Genomic DNA, 19,472 nt, shown 5'->3' on the forward strand with positions numbered 1-19,472 from the left:
TTTCAGAAGAAGTGATTAATCTCAAAAACAAGTCTCACACCCATTCCCTCACCCTTTGGAGATTCAGAAATAAATTGGAGAGCAGAGATATATGAAGATGCTACCTGCAAGGAGGGAAGTGTGTGGGGAGGGGAGAATAAATTGAAAATATTTAAATAACAGAAGATACAGAAAGAAATTTTATTTGAACTCCCCTTATCTGATTAATGCATAGCTTCCTGAAAATACAGCCAGCATTAACTTCTCTCCATGGGTATCTCCAGGCATGGAGGTATTCCAAGACAATTGTACAAATAAACCTTACCTGAACCTTTCATTTATACTCTCTAAAAGTCCATTTGCTTTCCCAGAGAGCACTTCCTCTCTCTAAAAGCACGTCAGTGCCCCAGTGTTTGAAACCTGTGGAGGGGCTTGGTGGTGTGGCAACAGTACTTGCAGGGACAACAGAAGCCATTTCACTCCATTGCAGAGTTCAGACATTGCTTCAAGATCACAAGCATCATGACAAATTCACAAACACTTATCAGGCTTTCCAGTCACTGAAATGCCATGGAATTGGAGAGTATTATTGAAGTTTGGTGCCTATTCATTTCCATAATGGATTCAGCAAAGTCCTTTTCTTTGGACTTCAAAGTTCCATTAAGGAGCATCTCCCTACTACAGTGATTCATGATGCTCTTTTAGTCAATGACCTTATCTGTGGAGGTCTGTTGGGTGCCATGGTGGGATTCTTGGTTTGGGGATATTTTTTCCCCTCAATTAATGTTGTAAAAATTCTTATACAATCTCAGATTGGTGAAAAATTTCAACCTTTCCTCAAGGTTTTAAAAACAAATCAGAGTAGAATAGGACAGGAGACAGACAAATCTTTTCAGAGGTGTTCACCTGAATGACCATGGGTCCCTTATCTCTTGGCGCATAATCAATGCCACTTACGAGTTCTTGTTGAAGGTTATATGAAAAAAGTCATTGGTGAAGTTCCATTTATCAACTAAACAGACCTAGAAATGCAGTTTGGTCTTGTTCCTAATTGACTCAAATTCAAGTTGGTGTCATTAAGTCCATGTCTCAGGAATTTTGGGCAAAGCTACTTTCTTTAAGCTTCAGCAACAAGAACAAAACAATAAAAGGTTTCAGTAGGAAACTTAAAAAGAAGAAGAAGGGGTAGAGGGTAAGGAGGAGGGGAAGGAGGAGAAGAAGGAAGAAGAAAAAAATAATCTAACAACCCTTCATCCTAGCCCTCCCACAAGTTATGAACAGAACCAGTTTCCTTTCCTCCTATTGATCTATCTACTGTTGATTCATAGGTCCTTGACCATAGAATGTTGGTAGATGGAGGGCAAGGTTTTCCTCTAACAGTTTGTCCATATATGAGTAAGGACAGCCAGGCACAGTGGCACACATCTATAATCCCAGTAACTTAGGAAGTTGAAGCAGGAGAATTGCTAAGTTTAAGACCAGCCTCAACATCTTAGTAAGACCCCGTTTCAAAAATTAAAAAGGATTAGGGATGTAGGTCAGTGGTAAAGCACCCCTGGGGTTAATCCCCAGTCCAAAAAAAAAGAGTGAGGACAGAGAATTCTGCCCTTGGCACCAACCATGTTGTCATGGGAGTTGGTAACTGTGGAGCAAAATGAAATATATTTTGTGTTTGTCCTGATTTCTGTCACAGAACTCATGAAATCTACTTTGTCTGATAGTATATTATAAGACCCCCCCTTTGGGAAAGGTCCTGTTACATGTCCAGGAGGAAGGAAGGGAAACTGGGAGCAAACTGAGTAGACAGGACTTGCTGGGTTTCCCCATCCAGTCTATTAGCATTAAATATGTGATGGGGTCTCCATAAAAGCTCAAAAGGACAAGGTTTGGGAACTCCCAGATTGCTGGACCTGTACAGGTTCCTGGAGGCCTGGGGAGGGCATGGAAGGAAGCTCTGTGCCTCTTTCCCTATACCCTACCTTATGAAGCTTTTAATATGTATCCTTTGTAATGTCCTTCATAGCAAACCTCATTTAAAAAACCTTTTGGAATTTCTGAATTAGGAATATTTTGTTATTAATAATGAGCCCCTTCTCATCATCTGAGTTTTTGCTAATGATGTGACTTAGATTAAGTTCCCTAGATAGCCTCTAGATGGGGCTGGTGACCAGAAAGAACAAGTGATTATGGAGTAGAACTTTCAGCTTCAACTATTGACCTCCAATAATGGTTGGCAGGCAAGGAAAACAATCTCCATAAAAACTCACAGACAATGCAATTTGAACAGCTCCCAAGTGGCTAGGTACTGGGAGGGAGGCACATCCTAAGAAGGCATGGAACTTCTAGATCTCCATCCCTTGCTCTATTCATCTCTTCCACCTGGCTAATGGAAGTTAATAATACAAAATGGAGTAATTTATGTCAAAGTTCTAACCCAAAGGAGTTGGGAATACCCATAAAGCTCTCTTGAGTGCATTTCTAAATTACCTTGATACTTTGTAACCAGCTTATCTCAGGAATTTCCTCTAGCCATAGTATTTCAGATAAGCCAAGACTGATGCCTAGCAATGGCTATTTCTGCCAAAACAATAATGCCAACTTCAGCAATGAATTCCTGAGACCAATTACCTAAGTTTTGAAGCTGTTTACCTGATTTCTTTGTCTTTAAAAACTCCCCCTTTGTTCCAATTACTTGTGTGTGCCTAGGATTTTCTTAGTCTGTATACCCCAAGTTGAAAATCTTTACTAATAGTAAATAAAATATTTTGTTCCAGAGGTCCTATGTTTCTTCTTTCTTCCTTCCTTCCTTTCTTTTCTTTTCTTTCTTTCTTTTTTTTTTAGGTTAGCATAAACTGATGTCAGAGAAGTCAAATCCAAAGGAAAATCACCCTGGAAAAAGAGGTGACCCACGGAAATCAAGTGTAGTACCCATCAAGGAACCTCTCCAACGATAAGGATGCAAAGACTCAGTGTACTGTTTGCTGATCCAAGAGAAAGAATTTGGACTCAACAGAGTGGGTTTGGACATTTTATTACTTGGGTACTCCTCGGTGGTGGCAGGCCAGGACAGTATAGGGGCCACACCATGCCTACAAGCAGTCGGAATATATACAGGACAGATAGTGTTCCTACTTTATAGATGGATTCCTTTACTTCATAACCAAGTTCATTCTGCTTTAATTCAGCTAATTTCATTCAGCTAAAGATCAGACATTCGAGAATTGGCCGGATTCTTTCCCCCTTACCCTCTATAACATTTTTTAAAATGGTTCTTAACTCACTGCCAGGGACAAAAGACTTCCTAGGTACTAACCTGCGTTAAACCCACAACACTCCACACCTTCAGTGGCTCAAAGACCCTTTAATGACTCTAACATTCTTATGCCTTCCCATATCTTCCACAAAGTCATCAGAACAGGCTCCAGAGGCACCTTGCATTTATATTCCACAACAGCAGTACAAAGAGCAAGAACCTATCAGCAAGCATGGAAAATATTGCATCATGTTAAAGGAAGGGACATTAACCATCTAAAGAATGGATCAATCAAAAGGACATCCATAGCACTAATTTTTTAGACACTTGGGTTGAGACATGAAGGTGTCTTTACTCCAGTTCCATTTCAGTCAAGTCCATTCTGTCTCATCTGTAGGTTGGACTACTCAGGGGGAATGCATGTGCTGTGGTCACAGTGAGTCCTGAGCAGATTCAAGAATCAGTCTGATTGGCATGATGTGTAACTTCTGTTGCCCAGTCCAGGAAGAGGTTACTTGTTGCTAACCTATGGAGATTGAAAAATGTTTAATAGGCACCAATAATGAAAAACTCAACTCTACAAAGCAATATATAGGCCACTGTACAATCTTGTTAGTAGAGTATCCTGTACAGCAGACTTGCCCAAGCACATAAACCAGACTAATCTATCTGTTTGCACTTCACAGGTATAGAAAGAATAAAACACCTTAGGAATATATGACTGCCATAAACTGTTACAAAGCGTTCCTGTCAAAATTTCGATGAAATTCCTCACAGAAATAAAAAAAATAAAATAAAACCCATCTGGAATCCCAAGAGATCCTGAATAACCAAAACAATCCTGAGCAAAAAGAACAAAGCTGAAGGCATTAACATCCCGGACTTCACAATATGAAGGAAAGCTATCATAACCAAAACAGCAAAGGTACTAGCAAAAGGTATATAAACAATACAGAGATGAATGGAACTAAACCCAGAAATGAGTCCATGTATTAACAGCAAACTGTTTTTTTGGTAAAGGTAACAAGAACATACATTAAAGAAAGATAATCTCTTCAGCAAATGGTGCTTAGAAAACTAGATCACCCCCACAAGAATGAGGTCCTAATTAAAATAAGATATATTCCATGCTTGTATGTTTATATCATAATGGATTCTACTGTTATGTATAACCAAAAAGAACCAATAAAAAAAAAAAAGAAAACTGGATCACCATACACAGAAAACTGAAAGGAAACCCGTATCTCTTACCTTACACAAAAATTAACTCAAAATGAATTATATATAAACAAATTGTTAGGCAACCATCTTGGCTTATCTGGTCTTAATTAAAAAGACCCAAAATTATAAAGCTCATAGAATAAAACATAGAAGAAACACTTTGGGACATTGGTATAGGCAAAGATTTATTTGGATAAGGTCCCCAAAACACAGGCAACAGAAGCGAAAATAAGCAAAACAGACTATTAATCAATTAAAAAGCTTCTGAAGAAAAAACAATCAACAGTGAAGATAAAAAGTTCAAAATGAAAGGAAATATTTGTAAAATATCACTCTGGAGAGAGAGAATATATATATATATGAATGATTAATATATATATGAATGATTAATATATATATATGAATGATTAATATCCAGAATAACATATAAGGAATTCAAATAACTCAACAGCCAAAAATAAAACAAAATAATTTGATTAAAAATGGCAAATGGTGGCTGGGGCTGGGGCTCAGCAGTAGTGCACATGCCTGGCATGTGTGAGGGATGAGTTCAATTTTCAGCACTGTGTAAACTAAATAAAATATAAAGGTCTATCAAAAACTAAATATATATATATATTTAAACAGAAATTTAAAATGGCAAATGAGCTGGGTTCAGTGCCACACGCCTGTAATTTAATTCCAGCAACTCAGGAGGCTGAGGCAGGAGGATCATGAGTTCAAAGCCAGCCTTAGCAACTTAACTAGGCCCTAAGCAACTCAGCAAGACCCTGTGTCTAAAAAAAAGTATATATATATATATATATATATATATATATATAGAGAGAGAGAGAGAGAGAGAGAGAGAGAGAGAGAGAGAGAGAGTGAGTTGGGGGATGTGACTCAATGGTTAAGCACCCCTGAGTTCAATCTTTGGTACCAAAAATAAAGGCAAATTATCTGAATAGACATATCTCAAAAGAAGACACACAAAGTGCCAAAGAGTATATGAAATTTTTTTTTCAATATCACTAGTCATTAGGGAAATAGAAATCAAACTGGCTATCACTAATCACCACACCTGTAATTCCAGCTCCTCAGGAAGCTGAAGCAAGAGGATTGTACACAGAAGATCAGCCTGGGCAACTTAGAGAGACTCTGTCTCGAAAAAAAACCTTGGGGGCTGAGGTTATGGGGTCAATGGTAGAGCGTTTGCCTAGCTAGCATGTGTGAGGCACTGGGTTCAATTCTCAGCACCACAAAAAATAAATAAATAAATAAAGATATTGTGTTCATCTATAGCTAAAAATATTTTAAAAATAAAAGACTTAAAGGGCTGGAACTTTGCACAGTGGCAGTATCATATAAATGATGTTTATCTGAGGCACAACTACTGCTAATTGAAAACTTTTCCCAATATCTCACCATAATGATTTGCTATATAGTCTCTAAGGAGACTGAATAAAATCAGTTAATAAATAAATAAATAAATAAACAATGAAGGGCTGGGGATGTAGCTTAGTGGTAGAGCACTTACCCAACATGCTCTAGGTCCTGGGTTCAGTCTATAGTACAATATATATATATATATATATATATATATATATATATATTTTTTTTTTTTTTTTTCACATCTTCTTTTTATATCTCACTTTAGTAAGGATGCTATCATTGAAGCCAAGCACATTGATGCTCTCCTATAATCCCATGACTCAAGAGGCTGAGGCAGAAGGATTTCAAGCTTGAGACCAGCCTCAGCAACTTAGTGAGACCCTGTCTCAAAATAAAAAATAAAAAGGCCTAGGGATGGGGCTCAGTGGTAAAGCACCCGTGGAGTCAATCCCATGTACCAAAAATAAATAAATATTTTTTAAAAACTAAGAAAGAAAAAGAAAAGACAAAAAAAAGTCTGGTGAGAATGTGGAGAAAGAGAAACCTTTTTTCATATATTGTTGGTGGGAATGTAAATTTGTACAACCATATGGAAAATGGTATGAAGTTTCTTAAAAAACTAAAAATAAGACTATCATATGATCCAACAATCCTACTACTCATTATATATTCAGTGAAAAGGAAGTTTGTATATCACTGAAACATCAGCACACCCATGTTTATTGCAGCACTATAGCAATATTCATAATAGCCAAGATGTGGAATAAATCTAGGTATCCATCAATGAATGATTTGACTGGGGTATTCACTGATGATTGATTTAATATAGAAAATGTTGTGTGTGTGTGTATGTGTGTGTGTGTGTGTGTGTATATATATATATATATATAGAGAGAGAGAGAGAGAGAGAGAGAGAGGCAGGAGTTCATTTTTTTCTTATGAATAAATAATATTTCATTGTGCAGATATATATACATACATACACATATATGCACAGTAGAATATTATTTATTCATAAGAAAAAAATGAAATCCTGTCTTTTGCAGCAACATGGACAACCTGAAGGACATTTTGCTAAGTGAAATAAGCCAGGCACAGAAAGAAAAATACCATATGATCTCACTCATAAATGGAACCAAAAAAAAAAGCTAATTTCTTAGAAGTTAAATACAGAATAATAGTTTCAAAAGGCTATAAATGAGTAGAGATTAGAGAAGTGTTCATTAAGTTATTCAAAAATTCAGCTACATAGGAGAATTATGGGACTTTTTGGTTTGTTTTATTTTCTGCTTTCCTCGTGCTGTATAACACAATAGGTTGAGTATAATTAACAAAAATTTACTGTATATTTCAAAATACCTAGAATGTAGGATTATGAATGTTTCCAACACAAAGAAATGATAAATGTTTGAGGTGTTCAATATACTAATTACCCAGATTTGAACATTGCGCAGTGTACATAGGTGTCAAAATATCACACAGCACCCATGAGTATATATAATTACTATATGTCAATAAAAACATAACCATAAAAGTAGAAAATAAAACAAAACAAAAAGTCCACATAATTTGCTTCACTACAGACAACAGTCTCAAAACTGAGGCAATGAAAATATTAAGAGGATAAAAAACTTTAGCAACTAAGAGACCTTGTGCTCCTGAGCCTTCTCCTCCTCCTCTGAAAGCCCCTCTTCCTCCTCCTCTTTAGTTTTCTCCTGCAGAGCTCCCTTTCTTTCCAGACTCCTCAGCCTCCACCACTCCCTAAATTTATTCCATTAAAACCTGTCCCTTTAATATAAAGCCCACTGATGAACCCAGATAAACTCTAAGCTTCCAAGTTTCTTGGACTAAGGCTTATCTTAGAATCATTCCCAGGAATTCCAAATGTCACTGAAGACCTCATCAATTTGCTCAGAATTTAACACAGAAATTCAGGCCTATCAGTCAGGTTTTTCTGGTCTATAACATTTGGTTCACATGACATCAGAAAGGCCAGGCCCAACAATGGATGGATGAAGCTCTCTAGACTCCTTCTGAGGTAGATAATGTCCCAACATTGAGATCAGATGTGAAAGTTGTCCAAAAATCTCCTCAAAGCTATCCTTGAGCATTTCCTAAGGTTTTAGACTGGAATAAAATTTAGGCTTGTACTGGGGAACCTAAAGAATCTGTTTACAATTACTACAACTGACTTTAATTCATTTTTAAGGAAAACTCTGACCTTCCTGTGACTGTCGACTCTACTTGAGTACACTTCCCTTCTGTGTTTGTGAGTGGCCAACTTCAAAGCTCTCCCACCTTTGTAAAAGAACCCACATGGAATAGGAAACTATGCCCACTCCAGATCTTGCAAATTTGGCTAATCAGTTAGCTTCTATTTTAGAGGATTCCAATAAAAAGAAAATTGCTAAAAGTCTCTCAGATACAAGTCCCCAAACAAAATTCTAGATGAAGTCCTCCTGGCTTATACTATTATTGCAGAAATCCTGGAAAAGAGATTGCTACAAGGCAAAACAACAGCAACAAAAAAAGACCTCCTTTCATAACCATCCAGTGACAGGTCTCTGAGGAAGACAAGGACTTTTCTCAGTCTTTGCCCTTAATACCTTGGGGATGGGGAGAAGTCTCTTCATATTGGGAATGAAGTTCTGATTATCCTTATAGATACTAGGACAACCCTCTGAGCATTTAACCTCACTGGCTTTAAAAACCCCTTCACTGGAGCAATAAGACAATCCAAATTGTGCATTCTCTAACAATCCCCAAAATGTTTTCATGTCTTTATCTCTTTACATCTTGGTCTTCTCCCTTTTCCTTAATAGCTGTGTTCCAGTTCGCATTCTTGACACACATTTTGAAAAAAAAAACATGCAGGAATTTATTTTTCCTCTGAAAAGGGTAGATAATTTTAGAATTTGGCAAACCAGATAAACTAAGACCAATTCCAGGTCTTCTGAGTTCTCCTACTTCTCTCATTTGCTAAGCCACTCTTTGTTTCTATGGTAAACAAAAACTAACCTGCTCTTTTTTGTTAGAACATATATTAATGAATGATATTGTCAGTAGGTCAAATAGGCTCCTTAGTGTACTCACTATTAAGATTCAGATCAACCCATTGAAAACTTGACCTAGAATTAACCAGTACTCTTTAAACAAAGAAGCTCTTTTGGACATTAAACTATTATAAAAGAATAAAAGACAAAATCTCATTATTATCCTATGTACCAGTTCTTGTAATATTGTTATACCTCACTACACAGTTGCCCCAAACCCACATACCTTGCTGACCTTGATCATGAACAGCAGCAAACCAGTATGTAAGCCATCTAATACCTTTTAGCCTTCTCTTGGGCCAGCCAGCAATATATTGGGAAAGTAAAGGCCTGAGGTTTCAGTGAAAGTCCCTCACTTCTCAAATCCTAAAGGATGACTATTTTTCCCTCAGTGATGTACCTTACAGCCACCTGTGTATGACTCTTCTTGTGCACCTCCCTCACAATCAGTGTGCAAGAAAGATAGTCTACACTTGTTAAAACTCTAAGATGCTACAGGTCATAGGATTCATAAGAAATATTGCAACTGGTAAAAATTCAAGTAAAATATTTAAGTCACCTAATTTCAGGAAGTAGATTACAAATTAGATTCAGAACTGATACAAGGCATCTTACAATTTCTTAACTTCAAGTTCACTGTCACTCCATGGTTTCTTGGATTTGCCAGTTATGGCTGCAACAGTATCCCAAACTTCTGGCCCAACCCTTATATGCTTTACTTAAAACCACTAAACCCGATCTCTTTGTTTGGAGAGACCTTGAAGACATGGCTTGGCTAACTATCAACTCTCCTTCTTCTTTTTTTTAATATTTATTTTTAAATTATAGGTGGATACAATATCTTTATTTTATATTTATATAGTGCTGAGGATGGAACCCAGTGCCTCAACATGCTAGGTGAGCACTTTACCTCTGATCCACAGCCCCAGCCCCTCAACTGTCTTTCTTCTGTTTTGTGTATGAAAAGGAAAGAAATGCCCTGCAATTTTTCCCCTCAGTGGCAGGAATACAACCAAGACTTTACACATGCTAGGCATGTCAATCATTACTGATCCATGGGGTACAAGAATCAGAAACTGAGGTCAGATGCCCATGGTTCCTCCCCTTGTCTGTGGGCTGTCCCTGCTATAGCACTATTGGTCAAATCCACCAAAGAAATCATCTCTGGAGCTCTGATGGCCATTTTTGTTCCTATTGCTGTGGAATCTCTTTGAAAGTGTCTTCATACTTAACATCTTACTTTAGTTTTCTCAACTAACATGAAATCCTATTAACCACTCCATTTGACTCTTCAAAGTTTTTACAGGACACTTCCTTGAACAATGCTGAGATGTCCTGGTTCACGGATGCCTCATACTTAAAAGGCAATACTGGTAAATATTATGCAGGTCATTAATATTAGTCCCTTTGAAATTAAGGAAGCAACCCCTTAACTTTCAATTTTTTTGCCCAGCAGATGGAAATGTTTGCCCTAGTTGAGCATGCTCTCTTGCTAAAGGAAAAGCTGCTAACACTTATGTAGACACTAGGTATGCACTAGAAATGGTCATGATTTAGGAATATTATGGAAGCTGACAAGTTGCCTCACTTCTAGCGGAGACAAAATATAAGAATGGGCCATATGGAAAAATTCGTTAGATTTAATAGTGACCTGGTGTGTAGGCCAATATTAAGATTTCAGGCCATTCTCAATTAGGCTCTGTGAAAACTAGGGGATTACTACTCCTATATCTCACTGGTCAAATTTCTTGTCATATCCCAGATAGAAAAATTTCTGAATCATGATCTTAGAACAATTACTGAAGAATCACAATTTTGGCACCAGAAGCCAAAAAAATAAAAATAAGGAGATGGTGGCTACTTGTTTGTATGTTCTCCTTTTAAGCTGAAATATTAATTATATTTTTAAAATATTCCATCCAGGTGCAGTAGTGTACACTTGTAATCCCAGTGACTTGGAAGGCTGAGGTAGGAGGATCACAAATTCAAGACCAGCCTTGGCAACATAGTGAAACCCTGTCTCACAATAAAAAGTGCTGAGGATGTAGCTCAGTGGTAGAGCACCCCCGGGTTCAATCCCTAGTACCACAAAATAAGATTAAAAATATTCCCTACCTAGTAAACCTCCATTGTAAATTAAGAACACACTTCACTGGATAAATTACAACATGGCTATGTGCTCTCTGTCCCATCTTACAATATTTTCTTTGTGTTATCATCCCCAATTAACTGTACTGGTTGAATGATACTCCTAAAAATCAATCCACAAAATTTTATGAAAACTTTGCAATTTTCCTGGCCAGAAATCCTATGTAAGTTATTATACATAAACCCTATGTATAACAATTTTGAATTTACAAGCTACTTTCCCCTCTTTGGATTGCATAAACTCTCAACCTTTGAAATAGTCATGGGCTGCCCCAGGCATTTGGCTCTTGCTGTTCTTTTGACCATCATTTTAAAAAAGGTACATACTTTTGTGTTATAAATATATGATTAACACCAGGGATAAAAAATTATATAAAGGTATAATCAAAACTATGAATAAACATTATATTCTGGTAGCATATACAAATTATACTCTGGTAAATAAAGACTTGAAACATTAGAGCTTTTGTGTATTGGAAGACATTTCCAGGTCTGCCTCCAACCTTGTTGGACAGGCCACTAGCAGCCCCTTTTAACCAACATTTATGCTGCCAAGCTCCAAGGAGCTGATTTCTGGATACACATATCTCATTTACAGAAGGCACCAACCTCTTGTTGTACTTGGAGTCCTCTCCGAGACTTAACACTAATAATTTTTAGGAAATGAAGCCGATGTCATCTGATATGGACAGCTCTCCAAAGGTGACCAGACCAGACCTGTTTAAAGTCTTTATCTCTCTGTATTTATTTATTTATTTATTTAATCATTTGGTGTTGAAGATCAAACTCAGGGCCTTATGCATGCTAGGCAAGCACTCTATCACTGAGCTACAACCAAATCCCCTTACCCCCACTCCATAGTCTTTACTCTCTTCTTCTTTTTCATGGAGGGACAATACCCTTATCTGTATTTCCCAATCTCTTGCCAAAAGCAGAAATTTTATTGACTATTGGGTCTATTATCAAAACCCCCAATGCTTCTCTTTTGGTTTACAACAATGCACAAGTCCCATAAGGAACTATGCATCATACTCCCTGATATAAAGATATAAAGATTTTTCCACTTTCTTGTTGGTGCATAATAGTTGTACCCACAGATGGAATTTATACTTATTTGTACATGCATACAATATAACAATGTAATTTGGCCAATATCACTCCCCACCTCCCACCCCTTGGACCCTTTCCTCTACTGATCTCCCTTTGATTTTCATGAGATTTGCCCCCAACTTTCTCTTCAGTTTTTCCTCTCTAGCTTCTGCAAAGAAGAGAGAGAACATTCAACTCTTAACCTTCTTGGTTTGACTTATTTCACTTAACATGATGGTCTCTAGTTCCATACGTTTTCCTGCAAATGCCATAACTTTATTTCTCCTTATGACTGAATAAAACTCTATTGTGTATACATACATCATTTTCTTTATCCAGTCATCCATTGATGGACCTAGGCTGGTTTCAAAGTTTGGCCAATGTGAATTATGCTGCTATAAACATGGGTATGCAAATATCACTGTAGTATGATGCCTTTAATTCTTCAGGATAAATATTGAGATGTGGTATACCTGGATCATATGGTAATTCCTTGCCTAGTCTTTTGAGGAGCCTCCATGCTGGTTTCCATAGTGATTGTACTAATTTACAGTCCCACCAACAGTGTAAAAGTGTGCATTTTTTCCTCCACTATTTATTTTTGTTGTATCCTTGATGGCTGCCATTCTGACTGCTGAGATAAAATCTCAGTGTAGTTTTGACTGGTGAGGCACTGGGTTTGATCCTCAGTACCACATAAAAATAAATAAAGATATTGTGTCCATCTACAACTAAAAAAAATATTAAAAAGAAAAAAAGAAATGTATCTATTACTTGTCTTTGCAGATTCCACTGCAAAACCTACTGCCACTCAGAAGCATTCACTATATTCTGTTGCTGGAATGTTCTGAAATAACAGAATTGCTCTTAATCATTTACTAGCTGAACAAAGAAGTGTCTGCATCATCAGTAACACTACATGTTGTACCTGGATAAATCCCTCTGGAGAATCTGAGACCCAATTAAAGGAAGAGAACAGGCCACTTAGCTACAGAAGGTCTCACCAAATTCTCCATGGTTATTTGATTGGTTGTCTTCAGGCCTAGGCTCATGGCTCAAAACCATTTTGTAAACTGGAAATATAATATTGCTGTTATTTTTACTATGAGTTCTACTTCTTAAATTTTGTACCTGTTGCTTGTTGAATTTCTACAGAATGCTAACCCAGTAATGCAGGCACAGTGCTTTGAGATGATCGCCAATGCTCATGAAATAGAAAAGCTGAATTTAACAATAAACTCCATGCACTCTTAGCTCAATAGCTTCTCATTGTGGCCCTCCTTGTTGCTCAGATGTGGTTGAAAGGATTGTCTTGTTTCTGACACAGATTCACAATTCATAAGTATTTTCTAACAAGGAATCAGACCAAGAAGAACAGGTCCTTCCCAGTGGTGAGGGGCAATGAAGCCCGATTGAAGGGTTGATCAGTGATGCCTCCAGAGAAAGATCTTTGTCAAAACAGAAAAAGGGGAGGGCTGGGGATATAGCTCAGTTGATAGAGTACCTGCCTTGCATGCATAAGGCCCTGAGTTCAATCCCCAGAACCAAAAAAAAAAAAAGGGAGGGGGAGAGGTGAAAGTGGGGTTAAAATAGGGTCATATATCAAACCCTCAACCAAAATGGAGACCGAGAGGGCCAAAATGGAGCTCTTATGCATGAATTCCCAAAAGGCCTGGCTTTTTGCTTGTAACTTGTAAACTGATAAACAAGTCAAATTATTTGCAAATTATTTTAGCAAATATGGAACCTGATGAAGGAGTGGGTAGAATGCTGATTTATAGCTGGTGGGTCAAAAATACTAGAGACTGGGACTCGACATGTACATCTGAAATAGGAACTGTTTTTTGGGATTGAGATGTTAACTTGTGGGATCTGAGGCTAACTTCAGGTACATCCAAAATTAAATTTAACTGTAAGACAACCAGCCTGCATTTGGAGACTTACAGAATTGTGTGGTTGAAAAAACCCATACACGTGGTATCAGAAATGTTGTGAGAGAGTGGAGAGAAACAGAGTGTGTTTTCCTTAAGTGATTGTTTCACTTGGGGTGGAATTTATCTCCTATTTCTGTCTTTATACCTCTGCCTCTGTTCTACTGGTTTTGGACTGGAACCTCTAGGATCATTAGCTAAATAAATCCATTCTCATTTTATAAGTTAATTGCCTCCAGGTTTTGTTGTAGTAATATGATGCTGACTAATACTAAGAGTGTACCTGATCTATTCAATAAGCTTCATCTTCCCTCATTCTTACCATAATGCACATGGCATAACTGATGCTTTCACACTCAGAATTTCCTTATTATGATCAATAAGCAGGTGGTATTTTGATTGTACACGAACATTCTTGGCACTCTCTCAATATCCAACTTAAAGAGGAAGTCTCTAGTGATGTCCTTTCCTCAACTTCCTCCCAGTTGACCTGGGGAGGGGGGACAATAGAGCTAAACTTTGGAGTTAAACAAGTGTGAGGGCACAATGTATTTCTGCCAGAATGTGGCTGACCTAGGACTTCATATATTTACCCAAACCCTAATAGCAACAACTGCAGCATTACCTTTTTTAAGCTTTTTATTTATTTACTTACTTACTTATTTTGGCAATGTTTATATCCTACTTCTCTTTATTTAAAATAGTTAAGGGAGAACTGGTGATGTAGCTCAATGGTAGAGTACAGGCTTAGCATGAGCAAGGCCCTAGGTTTGATATACCACCACCACCACACACACACACACACGCACACACACACACACACAAATGTTAATAAGGTATAGTTGTATTATAACTTTTTTTTTTCAGTCCTGGGGGTATAATCCAGGGCCTCACACATTTTAAAGCAAGTATTCTACCACTGAACTGTATCCTCAGCCTGCATCATAACCTTATTAATAATAAAATAATACCACATTTATCAAAACTGTAAAAGTAATCAAAAGGGGGTTAGCTAGGGTAAAAGTAGGTTTCGAAAACAACACAGTAGTTTAAGTACAAAGAATTTTATTTCTTTATCACTTGAGAATTCTTGGTAAATGATGAAAGTTATTTAAGGATCAAGATTCCTTTCATTTCTTAATAAGACTCCTATAGCACAAGAAATAAAATCAAGAATCAACAAGTGGGACGGATTCAAACTGAAAAGCTTCTTCTCAGCAAAAGAAACAATCAAAGAGGTGAATAGAGAGCCTACAGAATGGTAGCAAATTTTTACTATGCACAACAGAGAGAGCACAAATCTCTAGAATATATAAAGAACTCAGAAAACTTAACATCAAAAAACCAAACAACCCAATCAGTAATTGGGCCAAGGACATGAACAAACACTTTTCAGAAGATGATATACAATCGATCAACAAATATATGAAAAAATGTTCAACATCTTTAGCAATTAGAGAAATGCAAATCAAAACTACTCTAAGATTTCATCTCACTCCAGTTAGAATGGCAGCTATTAAGAACACCAACAACAATAAGTGTTGGCGAGGATGTAGGGAAAAAGGCACGCTTATACATTGCTGGTGGGACTGCAAATTAGTGAAGCCAATATGGAAAAAAGTATGGAGATTCTTTGAAAAACTTGGAATGGAACCACCATTTGACTCAGCTATTCCACTCCTTGGTCTACACCTAAAGGACTTAAATAGCATACTACAGGAACACTGCCACATCGATGATTATTGCAGCACAATTCACAATAGCTAAATTGTGGAACCAACCCAGATGCCCTTCAGTTGATGAATGGATAAAGAAACTGTGGTATATATATACAAAATGGAATATTATTCAGCATTAAAATAGAATAAAATGGTGGAATAAGATAGATATCATTACCCTAAGTACATGTATGAAGACATGAATGGTGTGATTCTGTGAGCAAACAGAGACATGAAAAATTGTGCCCTGTATGTGTACTAGGAAGTGAAATGCATTCTGCTATCATGTATAACAAATCAGAGTAAATAAATAAATTTTTAAAAATTGGATGTATATATGAATAGCTGGTAATCAAATATGATGTGAATTTGGTACTTTGCAAAGGGCTTTTATATTAAACGTATGGTGATAGCAGAGCATCACTATTTTTGAATCCTTTGAGATAAAACTATAATACTTTTATAATAAATAGTTACTGATGGAAAAAAAATTCTTTCATTGGGTTACTCTACCATCCCTTGGGAAAGGGGGTTAAATTGTTTTTGTTTTGTTTTGTTTTTGTGGCATGCAGGCGTTTGGCATTGTGGTGAAGCCAAAGAACAATTAAGAGCAAACATAATAATTGAAAACAAAAGAACAAATTTCATCAAGTATAATCCTTTGTATTATAAAGGGAATTAAGTATCAAATATTTAAAGTTTGTGACCTAGTAATACATAATAATACATGTATTTATTAATGTTTTTAGTAATAAGGTGTAAATATGAACATAATTATGACTATAATTTTGAACTTCTAATCAATGTAAATGATTTTGAGATATTTGTAGCAATGTAAACAGATATAAAAATCTATGATTTCTATTTTTTCCCCTACATTCATAAATGAAGGAATTGCTAAATCCAGTTGTGGCTTAATGAAAGCAAAAACATTTTTTTTCCCCAACACATCAGTTCCTGGACCCTGGGAATTCCATCTTTGGAGCCCTTGTGAGACAGTCAGACCTCTCCTACAAAGTTCAGAGACCTCAATGGCCAGCTTGATAGTTATTAAAAGCATGGTATGTGCTTTCCCCTGCACTCTGTTTTAACTCATGGCTTTTTAGCTATAAAGAGCATAATGTGTGCCTTTCCTGTACCCTCATTCACTAACTCTGTCACTACCCTCAGAAACAGATATATGATTAAAACCAGGATACTTCCCCAACAAACAAAAAGGATAAAACTTTTGAGGAGTCACCAACACAGAAAATTGCCAGGGCCCTTAACTTGTTTCTGCCCTAATTTGTGTTCACTCCCATTTCTCATCTGTGTTCTCTTAACAGCTACAGCAGCTCATCCTTATCCCAGGGCAGAACTATTTATACCAGATGCAGCAAGATAATTAAAAAGTAACATTTTACACCAAGACGACCAGCTGACTACCCCTCCCTCAAGATTGAAAAGTTTGCCCAAAGAAAAACACCTTTTAAAATGCATCTAAAGCCAATTAATAGTCCTAAACTCTGGTGCACCTCCTCCCCCTTTCACATGAATAAAACTAGCTCCTTTGTCCTAAGAGCCAGCTTGACTCTGTCACTGCTGGGTCTCCCTTCTGCTGGAACAAGAAGTCCCAGTAGACTTGTTCTCATCCCCCAGGGCCTTTATCTGATTCTCTGATAGACTGCACAGGAACCCACCGAGCTGGCAACCCTTGGCAGCATGTGCAGCCCACATGAAGCCTCCTTGAGACATTCTTGTCATCTGCATCAGGAAACTTAAGTCTCTATTATGGTTCTGAAAACAGGTATAACAAAAAAGAATTGAATAGTGGTCAACAAAGGAAATATCAAAGAACTAATAGAAAAAAGAGTTAAAGAAAATGTTTAAAGAAAGAAAATGATTAATAAATAACTGAAAATTTATATTCAAAGGATAATATCACTCTAATAACTCAAATCAGAAGTCACCAACTAAGAAGCTCCTGCTACAAAGGTAATATAAAGGCATACTGCTCCCCACAATTTAGTTCTGGTTGCTTCCTATATAATTTGCTTTATATCCAAGAGGCCTTAGGACTTTGGGCTTAGGGTATTGCAGAATTCCTGATGTGTGCCTGGAGTTCAAAGTAATTTTTTTCTATATTTAAAGTAAAATATCACTTATTTGAACATACTGGATTAACTAGTTGACACTAGAAATGTCTAGGATAGAATAATCCAACATGTAATAATATTATCAACAATAGATGCTAGCATAACAATTTATTATTCAAGAACTACTTTCACACGCATTCTTCTTACAAGTCTCAAAATTGCTTGCTGATATTCTATAATATCCCATAAAATATGATTCTTTGAAAGACTGTGGATCTTTTTCTTGTTTTTTCAAATATTGGTCCCCCATCTTTCTACATTTATTGAAGCACTACTTGAATTTTAATCTTCAGTAGGTAACACAAACTTGTTAGAAAGGGCTGTAGATAAGCCAGGCATGGTGGTATATACTTGTAATCCAGCCACTCAGAAGGCTGAGGCAAGAGGATTACAAGTTCAAGGCAAGCCTGGGCAACATAATGAGATCCCTTCTCAAAATAAAACATAAAAAGGGCTGGGGATATAGTTCAGTGGTAGAGCATCCCTGGGTTCAATCCTCAGGAAAGAAAGAAGAAGGAGGCAGGGAAAGAAAGACATATGTGCATGTGATTGTGACCTTATTTGTCCTTGGAATCATCTCTAAGGTATCCAAACTCAGATGCTCAGAATTCCCCCTTGGTCACCTAAAGAACTAGGGTATAAAGGATAAAAGAATGTGCTTTGAGCCAACCTCCCAGCCAGTCTACTGGCACATGATTCCCTATTATTCCAAGAATGCTTAATATGAGTTAGAGTCTGAAGGTAAATTCTGGATGTAAGCTGAACATTCTGATATTCTAATAATAATGTGGCTCAGTGAGAAATTCCATGATGGTAGCTTAGCTATAAGCCATCCTTGAAGATGTTGATAGAAAGCATATTTCAGTGTCTCCGTCTATCCATAAACTGCACCTTGGACTAAATACTCTTTCTCCTTTCAGCAAAGTTCCCACAGTTTGTACCTCCAGAGGTGGTTTTTTCCCCTGGAGTTCCCATAGAACATAGCCCAGCAAATTAAAGCCCAAAAGTTAGTCAGGCAATGAGTTTAGAAGTCAGATCTCTAGTTGTCTTCTGAAAACTATAGATAACCCTCTCTAGGGTCACTCTTCGGTGCCCTGCAATTCCTTTGTACCCAGGAGTCATTCTTTGATGTTTGCAGCCTTTGCTCGAGGCTATTCTCAGAGTGAACTCAAGTGTTCTACATGAGAAGGTGTAGGATCAGGTTCACACAAAAAGATATCCTTGACCCTGCCCTCCATTCCACCAGCAGCACAAATCATCAGGAGTGCTGTGCCTCCCACTGTCATTCCTTTGTCCACTACTGAATACTCCTTGGGCACTAAGAGAAGAAAGACGCAGACTCTGCTCTTCCCTTCCCTATACTGATACCAAGCGCAAACAGTGACAGGATCGCAGAATCTGAATAAGGTGAGTTAGAAAACTATGCATAGGAAGCTTGGGTGAAAGGCCCAGAAACACTGGAAGGAGCTTGATCGACTTTTTAGATAGAAATTACAGAAAAAGGAGGCTTCAATTCAACTCCCACTAATGTAGTCTTTCCCCCACCTGCTCCTCCAAACCCTGATCTTCCAAAG

General features: G+C 37.2%; 2 pseudogenes; both read left to right on the forward strand.

Annotated features, from left to right (window-relative positions):
* The first annotated feature begins 308 nt into the window (after nt 1-308).
* LOC114080785 (mitochondrial nicotinamide adenine dinucleotide transporter SLC25A51-like) lies at nt 309-2,754 on the forward strand (annotated as a pseudogene).
* Nucleotides 2,755-5,772: 3,018 nt separating this feature from the next.
* LOC139704818 (U4 spliceosomal RNA) lies at nt 5,773-5,889 on the forward strand (annotated as a pseudogene).
* The last annotated feature ends 13,583 nt before the right edge of the window (nt 5,890-19,472 follow it).

The sequence above is a fragment of the Marmota flaviventris genome, chromosome 2 (genome assembly GCF_047511675.1).
Source record: "Marmota flaviventris isolate mMarFla1 chromosome 2, mMarFla1.hap1, whole genome shotgun sequence".
Classification (NCBI taxonomy): domain Eukaryota; kingdom Metazoa; phylum Chordata; class Mammalia; order Rodentia; family Sciuridae; genus Marmota; species Marmota flaviventris.